Genomic DNA, 11,624 nt, shown 5'->3' on the forward strand with positions numbered 1-11,624 from the left:
GGACACTTCTACCCTCGTGACTCTGCCCAGCTTAATTATCTCAGTGAGTGTCTCCAGGGTGCTCATTTTCCTTTGCTCCCAAGGCTGCCTTCGCAGATCCAAATCTCAACAGCACCCTTGGAGATGAGGAAATTCCCTTATTGGGATGATAAAGACTAATTTTTCAAATTGATAAGCAATTGATAAACTGAATTGGCACAGCCGCCCTTTCTGCTCACTTTGTTGACCTGGCTAGCCATACGATGAGATAGCAGTGGGAGCTTCATCTGGGTTTCTACCATGTGGTTGGATCTATGTGTACTAGGAAGGGCTGCAGACCTCAATCCCTGACCCCACTATTCCATACCTCCCCTCCTTCAAGGAAGATTTAGCACTATTGAGATGTTCTGCCTCTACTGTAAGACATGATGGGTAATTTCTCTAAAAGCATCTCCACCTTTTCTTTGAAAGACCATTGGTCATCAAGACCAGCAGTAGGATTATTTCCATATGTGCGGGTGTGTTGTGGGCAAGCAACAAATCCTCATGGATTTGTGTGTTTCCCATTTCTTAGGGTTAGTATACCCAACTTCTGTTTTACTAGGACTACCCTACCATTTTCAACTCAAATCTACTACTGAAGGTGACTGTGAGCAGAAGGTGATATATTCACTGAGAACAGGCAAAGGCCAAGAAATGGCCAGATGCTGAAGTGAGTGGAGGAAGATACAAGGCTCTGGTCTTAGGGACACTACATCTCCTTTAACACAGAGCCCAGAGATCTGTCATTTCAGCGTCATCTATGAGATGACCTCTGAGTAGACATCTGGATGTGCCTTGCAGCAAGGCACCCAGCATTATCTCAAGTCCTCTTAGGTGTTGGGAAGAGTCTCCCCAGCCTCCACATGATCCCTGTTTTATCCTAGAAACCCTGCTCTGATTCCCCCAAGCCGTGTTTCTTGAGAGATTTCAGAGTCATCAGAATTTCACAATGGCTTTTGAGGTGCAGGTGGCCCTTCTGTATCTACCTGGGGCTGGTTGTCTGTGAAGCTCAGCTCTTCCACAGGTATTTAAGGTCCCTGATACAAAATGGCATAGTATTTATGTGCAACCTGTACATACCTTCCTTGTATACTTTAAGTCATCTCTGCATGATGTGGAATTCCTATTACAATCTCAAGGCTGTGTGGTGGTTCCTAAATTGCACTGTTAGTAATAATGTTAAGGAAAAAAAAAGTGTGCAGTATTCAGGGGAGATGCATTTTGTTTTTCCAGATAGCTTTGATCTGAGTTTGGTCAGCTCTGTGGAGATGGAAGGTCAACTCCCCAAGACCACCTTCATTTCTGCAGAGGGTAGTTGTGAAGTAAAGACCAATGGAATTCCCCAGATGTAAAAACAAAACATGAACACTGGCGGAACAGAGATCTTGTAGTCAAAATCAAGTGATGGAACGGAGGCTGCTAACCTATCCTTCCCCACAAACGACCCAAATACGATTTGAGGTATCTTAAGTCATTGTCAGCAGAGCCCACCATGTGTGGTCTCTTGGCCTCTGCCGATTTATATCACGTCAGTGCTTTCTTTGGTATTTACCACGAGCCATCAGCTGTCCTCATTGCCCTTCTGATCCTAGCACCTTCCTTGGAACTTCGCTCATATTGTTCCAGCCACAGGAACACAGGGCAAGCAGACCAGGTTTAATATTGGCCTAAGCAGGGCTTACTTATGAAGGGAAAGTTGCTGCTGAAAACAATCACGTAATGCATTGTCCAGCAGAACAGGAGGCACTGTGGATTATCTGTGCCCCAGCCTCCCTTCACACAATATCGGAGCATTTAGGCCATGTTGATTTTGGATAATCTTCTATCCAGGAATGGCACCCAGCTTGGCTCTGTTTGCTCTAACCACCTCAGCTGGTAATTGTCATGAAAGCTAACCTCAAGAACTCTTAGCTTGTCTTGACACCAGGGGCACCTATCACAGGCTGCCTTGATGTGACGTTTGTTAGCACTGCAGAGCAACTGGTCCGTAGGCTTCAGTGCCGAATTTCCCATCTGGATGTGGAAGCAAGAGGTGAGGTGTATCGAGACGCACGCAGGTGGGTCTGCTTAGCACAATGAAACCTGATTCACAGGAAATTCTTAATTTCCTAATCAAAGCCGGCAGGGCCGGTGTACTACCATCCACCCCAGCCTCTGTGTATGGCTTATTACCTCTATCCCCATCAGCTTGGGCAGCCTTAACTACATCTGAGGAATGGTGAGATGTTGCAGGGTGAACCCGGGTAAGTCAAGCCCAGCTCCACCCCCCAAGAACAACCAGTGCACCCACGGGATTAGCACACAAGGAAAGAACGAACATTTGGCATCTAGAAATCTGGTAGCCCTCAAGTCTGGCTTTGAACAGGAGTTGTCTATGACCCGCATGCTAGGTCTGACAGTCTCTTTTGACAGCCCCTGGGCTAAGAATGGCTTTTGTATTTTCAAACAATTATAAGAAGGAAGCTTATGTATCCGAGAGCCACTCTTGGGGGCCACTTTCCTTACTAAAATCATGAAGTAGGCTGAGATCCCTCCCATTTCTGAAGCTACACAATCATATGGCAGTTTGGTGGAATCATCTTGGTCTAGCCTTTAGCAGCACAGCCTAACAGGTGGGCGGTCTCAGCAGAGTGTTTCCGGTGGTGTCTAAGATCTCAGATTCTATGCCGTATCTCTGGAAGATGGATGGAGGTACCTGCTTTTAGTTTCAGACGCCTTTTCTTGCAGTTTGTTTTATCTTGTCAGTTCTAACTCGAACTCGCTCATTTGAGATATATGAAGAATTTGAGCAGGAAGAGAAATTTTCACACACACCCCGCCCTGCATCCAGCATATCACAAGTATGGTTTTCTATTGTATCACTTCAAGACTCCCATGCAGGAGCAAATGAAGTGATTATGTCTAGTATATTCCAGGACTGAATTTCAGCCCCACAAAATCAGTGTGGAAAAACCTTTAAAGACATTTTCATTCTGCTCTCCGGCTGCTAGCACCAACTTTTCCAGGAGTACAAAAAGATGAATTTATTATTTTCTTATCTGTCCACAGAGTTGACAGCAGGATGTGTACATAGTTTAAAATGTATGCATGGATTATTAACAGGAAGAAATGACAGTAAGATGTGTCTTTTATTACCCAGAAGTCACAGTTTCTTAAGATGCTATCCTCTAGGTTCCTGTTTCTGTGATGTTATTAACATCTTTAAGGTGTCCAAATTTTATACTGGAGCTCTGAATTTTCTAAGTATTTAAATTTTACAAGGCAACTACACTTCAGATAAACAAAGAAAGTGCCAAGGTGTTTCTTAGCTGTTGTGTGGAGATGTGCAGATGGAGGTGTGTGTCAGTCACAGCCCTGCCCTCACAGCAGGGTCCAGTTCCTCTGGTCCTTTTCCACAGATCTTGGCCTCCCTCCTTGGTCTCCCTGTGACTGCTGCTTTCCCCAGTGGCCTCTGGTAGACTCTACAGGCTTTGCCATTGACAAAGGCCGGGGTGCTGTTGGAGCAGGTCACAGGTCTTACCAGAAGCCCAGGGCAGATCATTGCTGTGGGAACACACTAAGGGACACGCTTCCCTTTGGCCAGCTTTTCTAATCACCTTTGCAACTCTTTGCTTGTAGCAGAGAGAAGCCTTGAGGCTCTGGGGTAAATCATCCCTCCTGTTCCTTCCTGGGGCCAGGGTCCCTTCTCTCAACGTCCACAGCCCTCCCCCATTAACATGTTGTTGCCTGATGAGTGCAGACTAGGAGCAGCTTCCACCAGCTGAACCCGCTGATCCGCAGCTCACTGGAGACACTGGCTTTGGGATTTTGGCAAGAAGGCCTATTGCCCATGGGGTCAGCATGAATAAAGATTTCTTTCTTCCTTTCCTTTTTAAAAGTCAAACATCAACTGAAACTCTTCCCAAGGCACCCTATGCCCCCTATTCTCCCTCCCTCCCTCCCTCCCTCCCTCCCTCCCTCCCTCCCTCCCTCCCCCCCCTCTCTCTCTCACACACACATACACACACACACACACACACACACACACACACACACACTTCTCTTAACATTTCCTCACCTGAGAAAATTGACTCTGTGTAAAATTTGAACACCAAATATCCATCTTATCTTTTTGAAAGTGTGTTTATCCAGCTTTGTAGTAGGGACAGACAGGCTGTTTGAAGGCCACATACTTTTCAAACCTTGGTTGCAACACGTTTGCCCCATTTTGAAACAGTCTTTATTCAGCCGAGGAAAAGGAAAATCTATTTGACAAAGTGACACTCTGGCTAGTTTATCTTGTAATATGGCTTTAACTCACTGAGTCTATTGATTTTCTTAAATTAATGTTTACAGAATGCTACTGAATTTTGCTCAACAGAACATTGTTCTTTTGTAGCTTTGTTTTAAAATAAAGGGGGGGGGGACAAGGCACAGACCTTTTACATCACCTGTTCTCTTGCTTAAACCAGGGAAACACAGGTTTTTCTCTGCGTGTGTTTTTAAAACACTTCCTGAGAGTATTTATTCTTCAGATGTTTAAGTAGCTAAATGTGCAGTTAGGAAATGGGTTCACTCTTGGGGCCCCACGTTACATGAGAATTAAATTAATTGAACCCTACAAGGTGCCTGAAAGTTGAATGGCCCGCCAGCACCGGAGGGAGTTTTCAGCCCACTCGTACTGGTTATGACAATCTCCCTCTAGTCTGCAGTGACTCGGAGGCCACCCTCCTGCTGCACATGGGGAGAGGAGCCTCAGCACATTCACATGCTGTTTGGCCCTTCGGTGAGAGCGCTAAACTGAGTGCCTTACTCTTAGACCATGGTTAATATAGACTCGGACTCCTAAACTGGCCTTCCCAGAACAGAGCATGCTTCCATTCAGCCACTAACACCACAGAAGGTGAGATTTTGAGTCCCAGTTATGAAGTGAGCAAAATAAAGCACACAGCATCTTTCTCCATTTTGTTGACCCAGCCAATAACATCACCCAAGCAGACCTCCTAAAAGTGTCCCTCAGAATCACATTTTGCATGGGTTCCTTAACCAGAGTGAGACACTTCACAGGAGTCAGGACTCTGTTTTAAAGTGTCTGTCCACCATCTTACTTGGGCATGCTCTCTTGTACCTTCCCACACACGAGTGTTCCCTGGACAGAGATGCTATTGGGAGAGAATCCCAGGATGCACGGCAAGCATCCTGTACCTCCCAGTCTTCTGAAAGGCCAGGGTGTCTGGGCTGTCCACACGGCATATATATGTGTATGCATGGCTGGCATCTTGTGACCATATTTCATGGTCCTGTGATTTATCGTTTCCGCACCTGGCAGGAGGTAGGATGAGCAAGACAGAGGCAAGGAGCTGCAGTAATGTGTCTGTTCTGCTTCTGCACCTGACCATCTCTGTGAAGAGTCACTAACATCCGAGTTTGTCCATCTATGTCCACTCCGTCTATGCAGTACAAGCCCCCAGCCTGCGTCACGTCACTGCTGTCAGGAGACAGGTTTCTCCTTGATCAATATTTACTTAACAAACAGCAGGGATGGGCCAGTTTGTTTAGAGGAATCATGTGCCCACCAGGGTGAATGGCTTGGAAAGAACTCCAGTGTTTGTCTCTTTCCTGGGACCTTTGTGTGCCAGGCATGCGCATGCGTGGGCTAGATAAACTGCCCTTTCTCTCCTGAACTCTTCCAGAGACATTCAGCAGTCATCTGGGAAATCCCTGCCATCTATGCTGGTGATAGTGTTCGTACTTGCGGAGTGTTCGTGATGTGTATTTAGTTTTGAAAAACATTCTGGTTTTCTCTCCACACCTCTATGTGGGGTTACACGTTTGGAAAAGGGCCCTGGGATTAATTAAGAGTACATGCATCTTGCCCTAAACCCTTCACAGAAGTAGAAGGGAAGAAACTGCACACAGAAACAGTAAAAGTAGTTTAACAAGGTTCTATGTATATGGAATAAATGTATGGAAACCTGTATATATTAAGCCCCCACCCCCAAGAGGCTCTGCAGATTTTCAGAGCTGCTTAGCCAGCCTGAGCCTCAGATATGTTTAGCTCTCCTCGTAAATCCGAACTCAGCAGTGCTGAAGTGGAGACCGCTTTTCTTTCAACTTCACCGATACAATTGTTTGCGGGCTCGGGCCCCTGCCTTCAATGCAGGGTGACTTGGAGGCATCTGGGGCTAGTTTGAGGCGTTTTGTTTCAGTAAATGGGGAGGGGCTAGGGATGCTGGGGGTGGGGGAGTTATTTATTTATTTGATTTGGTGAGTCCCAGAGTTGTAAAAAGCTGTCTGAAATATTCATGCAGAGCGGTCTGAGAAGCCGGTTTCTGTTTTATTTACTGCACAGTGGAGCAGCCACAGAGGATTAGTTCTACAATACCCGTAACAAAAGCCCAACAGCTGATGCATGTGATGTTAGGAGGTGACAAAACAGTTAAAGTATGCTGCTGGCTACAGCAAGCCGTCAGCAGATGCAGACAAAAGGGCTGTGACAAGAATAACTCTCTCCAAGGCGAGCAGTGAAGAGTATCCAAAATGCCAGCACCCTTTTCTCCTTGACATAGTCTTCTCGCAGTCAGCGTTTTATTGCCCTTTTATAGTATTCAAAAAAAAAAGTGGAGAAGGAAGAAAAAAGAAAACCCACACACAAACTAATTCACCAAAACACACGGCAGGGCGCTCTTTTCCACCCCGCGGCAGCCACTCCGGTCCACCCTTACACGTCTTCCATTGTTGAGTTGAAGTTTGACTGGGGAAATAGCTCAGAAGGTCTTCCTTACTAAGATCAGCATCTATGGACGGCTGCATCGGCCACCGGGCTGTGGTTCTTGGGAGGGGCTGGGGAGAGAGGCACTGCCTGGCTTGTTTTCTCGCCCTTTCAGTAAAGACGATCCCACTGGTGAGCTGAGGCCAGTGGACCAGTGTTTGAAGGGGATCAAGGGTGGAGACGTGTCCGCGGGGACCGGAGCAAAGGGCAGGGTTACAGTCCCCTGCAAGAGGCCGATGAATGAGCTGGTGGATGCTTCCGAGGTGTAAAAATTCTGCTTCTCTGTCTCCAGAAAATAGGGGAGGCTGTCTTCTTTTCAACCTTTGTCATTCCCCTTCTATTCTCTGTGACTTTCATTCAGCTGCCAAGAGCGTTTGGCAAGGTTTGGGCCAGCGAGCACACTTCCAGTGACCGCTAACCTTGGTATGTCCTGACACTTATGATGAGTGTCTGCAGGACACAGAAGGCAGGCGGCCTGCTATGTCAGGCTCTCATTATGGACTGCAGAGACTAGGGACAGCCAGTTTAATAAAACAAATCATCCTTGAAGGTAAAGCAACTGGGAAGGGAAGGAGGAGGAAGACGGGAGGGGGATGTCTTTGCCACTCAATCCGATGAGAGAGAGAGAGAGAGAGAGAGAGAGAGAGAGAGAGAGAGAGAGGAGAGAACAGCAGCAACAGCAAAACATCCACCCACCCACCTACTGCACATGTGTGCTGCCCAGCTGTGGAACCAGCAGATGCGAACTCCTCCTCCTCCTCCTCCTCCTCCTCCTCCTCCTCCTCCTCCTCCCATCCTCCCGAAGTCCACAAGCCACAGGCTCACACTGATCAATAAGCAAGAGCAAATCATTGGGTTGGGATTGATAGACACTCATTGGCCAACTCCCTTTGGAGTGACCAGTGTATTCAAGTACCTCATCACCAATGTATTCTTTAAATGTCAAGGCAAGACCATTTGGGGTGAGGCTCCTAGGCCAGGATGCCTTTTTATCAAAGCAAAGTTTCCACTCTCCCCTCCTGAAGAACTCCTGGCCAAGCAGCTCCCACAATAGCCTCCTAGTTCTGCCAAAGACTTTGGAAGCCTTTTGTTTTTCCCCTGTGGCATGTCCAAAGGCCTGGCCTCCCCTCCCCCGCCCCCAGCAGCCTGCATTGTCTTACATTCCAGTGACTTGATTGACTGTTGCACCTGATGCTGAGGAGAGAGACTCGAGGGTTCATTGTAGAGATTGTTGGGTTCTATTAAAAGAAACCTAGATAAGGGATTACTTGTCACTAAGGACTTTTCTGCAGATGTTTATTAGTGATTGTAAAGCCATTAGATGTGAGGAGGTGCACAAAATATGAGCAATATTGTTTTTAATCCTGAACCCTGATGTCCCCCCACCCCAAAACATCAGGAAGATGTAACCTTATTCTAGCAAATAAAGGTGAAGAAAGGTTCTGGTCAGAGAGCTGAGGCTCCCTGTTTTCGTGGGTGAGGTTTCTACCTGTGGGTGGAATCCCTGGGCACTCTCTCAGAATAGCAGTTGTTAACCCCCCACACTGCCTCTGGAGCCACCAACAAAAGATGAGCTGCTCCATTATCAGAGGATCTCCAAGAAGCCTTTCACCCAGCACAGGCCTGTGTACATACTGCCCAGAGCAGGCAATAAATTAGCAAGCTACTTCATTTGTGCACAGAGAAGATACCCAGTCTCAATAACCAGCCAGTAACTCACTCTCTTAACCTATTTCTATTTACATTAAGGGCACAGGGTCCTTGGAGATGCTTTTCTGCAGTTATAGACACATAGCTTGTCAGGAGTTTGTTGCCTCATGTGAGTCAACCAGTCTTTATGAAAGCAGTAGAGCCTGGTTGGGGTACAGGTTTGTCATCACAGTGCCCAGGAAGGAGGAGGCAGGAGGATCAGAAAGTCAAGGCCATTTTCTTGGACTACTTGCTGAGTTTAAGGCCAGCCAGAGCTACATGAGACCCTGCCTGAAAAAAAAAAAAAAAAAAAGAGGAAGGAAGGAAGGAAGGAGAAAGAAAGGAAGGAAGGAAGGAAGAGAAAAGAAAAAAGAAAAGAAAAACCAATAGCAGAAAAGCATCCAGAGGAGGTTTTAGTATCCAACACATTTCAGTAGAAAGATGTCTTGGTTCACAATGCTCACAAGCATCTTTATCCCATGGTTATTCCATCTCAATCTCCTGGGTTTTTTTGTTTTTGTTTTTGTTTTTTCATCTGTAAAATGATGGTTTCTGAGACCATGTTGCTCAAAATTACATTTCTTCATGAATTCGCTTCTTTTTGGTTTTGGTAGTGGTACTGAGGATCAAGGGCAGGACTTCTCACAGGCCGAACAAATACTGTAAAACCAAGCTGTACTCAGCCTTGGGCTTTCCTTTCCTCAAAGCGCTGAGGGAGAATATCAGAAGATGACAGAGCATTATGGGATAAAGCAGAGAGGGGAGGTCTTCTTGGTAATGACAACAGTGTTTGTGGAATAATTATAAAAGGCCTGCCATGGAGCATGTAGGTGTAGGAAGAGAGATCCGGAAGACACTCAGCTCAGCTGCTCCTCAGCTGGAGACACTGATGAGGACACCGAGGAACAAGGCAGTGAGAAACCAGACAGAATACACAAGCTGTCTCAGGGCAGCTGGCAGGATGACCTCACGAAATTAATGTTTAAAACAGGAGAAGACCCACTAATCCAGCGGTTCTCAACCTGTGGGTCGTGAGTCCAAGAAGAGCATGGGAAAAGACAGATATTTACATTATGATTAAGAACGGTAGTAAAATCACAGTTATGAAGTAGCGGTGGGAATAATTTTACGGTGGGGGTGGGGTCAGCACACCATGAGGAACTGTGCTGAAGGGTCACAGCACTGGGAAGGTTGAGAACACTGCTCTAAGCTAAGTCTCCTGGCCACTGAGACAGTGAGTACTGACGGGCATGGTCCCCGAAGTCCCAGTGTCCTCCGGAAGTCCGTAAACCATCCTTCCTCCTCCAGGGCTTGTGCCACGGTAGAGTCATCGAGACAGTTCTGCTCCTGACAGTTTCCACAAGGCCCTTCTCCTTGTCCCTGGCTGTGTGTGCATTGGGGGCGGGGGGGGGGGTCCTTGAAGTGGGTGGGACTTCTGGCTTACCCACTTTTTCTAGAGCTTATACCTGTGTGTCTGCAGCTTCTCTCTCCTGCAGTTCTGGGTTTGTTGATTGAGAAACAGTTTTCCACGGAGGTTCTGTTGCCAACATCCAGTGAGAGCACACTGCTTTGCACCACCGATCTTTGTTCATGTAGCATTTGGCTGCAGACCTATGCCCCGGCCATGTGTCCTCTCTCAGTCAGGCCCACTTGCTGTGACTTGTCATTGGGTGGGAACGCGATGCTCCCTGCAGGAAATCCGCATTTGCAGGTGCTTCCGTGGGAATCTATGGGAGAGCTGTGTGGGTTTTAACAGACTGCCCAGCCAGGGAGAAGGGGCACTGCAGTGTTCTTCCAGTCAGCTCTGTCATGACAGGCCAGAGAAAACACCTTTGGGAGAGATCCATCAATACCCTCCTCTTTATTTCTGAGACAAAGTCTCAGTGTAACCTGGCTGGCCTGGAACTCACAGAGATCCAAGTACTGGGTGGGACTAAAGATGCGGGACACCATAGCTGGCTCCTTTTCTTCTCTAGACTCCATGGTGGAACTTTTTTTTTTCCCCCCTGGGAAGTTACTAGATTTCCCCAAAGAACAATTGACTTGCTATTGGAAGCAATGAGCTACTCTATCCAATTTGAAATTTGAGATCCAGGGACATCCAGTGATTGTTCTAGTTTTCTGTGTCATCTATCATCCATCTATATGTGTATATACATACATGATCCATGTACATGCCCATTGTGCTTGTTGGGAAAAGGCAAAGAGGAAGGTGTTGGACTTGTTCATAGGACAATAATCTCCCTGTTGTTTCAGTAACTGACACTTCTGAACTGTGGTGAAGGTTTTTCCTCTTATGTCTGTGAGGACACGTGTGTCTACACATACACTACCTTGCATTTATGTCCTCATACATCTGAGCTTAATGTAAAAATAAAATCTCACTAATGTGTACTGGGAAAATTACGATGTCATGTAATTGTTCTGTGAATCCATCATGCTGATGCCAGCGAGGATAGGCCATGCTTTACTGTGAGTTACTTCTAAAAAATACTAAGTGTTCTTTTCACAGTCAAGAGGTCAGACTATTCAATCAACAAGTAAGAGAAGACAGCCAGCTAGCTCACATACATTAATTGCTATGGAAACAAAGACTTGACAAAATAGAAATTCGGAAAAGATTATTTGGGGAATGATAATCTTGGAATGACCTTGAGTGACTCCTTTTGATCTCTCCTTGCCTCAGTTTTCTTGTTGTATAATTTAGATAGCATCTTACACAGGGGTTGGAAGAATGGAATGGCATTCAGTGTGTAATATAACATGGCCCCTGACACAGTTAACACTCAGTAAGTGTTTGTTTTTCTAACAGTGATCAGTTACACAAATCACTGTCTAAGGAACAGTTCTAATGTCCAAAAAAATGTAGTAATTTGGAGTTTGGCTTAAATTCCACATCTTATGACTTTGTGTTGTGGTCTTACCCCTTTATAGTACTGACTATAGAGTTTCTTCTTTGAAGGTAGGAATTTAGTTTACATAGATGCCCAGCATTTGTTATTCAATTCTGAGAACACATTTTTTTTTTTCATTCATAATGGAAGTCAAAAGAAGAGAGGGGTCAAATTTTGGAAAAGGAGTTGGCAAGCTTCTTCTAGAATGATCTGCTTGTCCACATGAGGATGTGGGTCTCCTTTCTCTACAGTGGTGGTCACAGTGAAAC

The 11,624-nt window shown here is 46.1% G+C and overlaps 1 protein-coding gene across 5 annotated transcripts in view; it reads left to right on the plus strand.

Moving 5' to 3' along the window:
• Prox1 (prospero homeobox 1) overlaps positions 1 to 11,624 on the plus strand; it is a 52,459-nt gene that overhangs the window by 35,198 nt on the left and 5,637 nt on the right. The window lies entirely within an intron of this gene.

This window comes from Peromyscus leucopus, chromosome 15 (genome assembly GCF_004664715.2).
Source record: "Peromyscus leucopus breed LL Stock chromosome 15, UCI_PerLeu_2.1, whole genome shotgun sequence".
Taxonomy (NCBI): Eukaryota; Metazoa; Chordata; class Mammalia; order Rodentia; family Cricetidae; genus Peromyscus; species Peromyscus leucopus.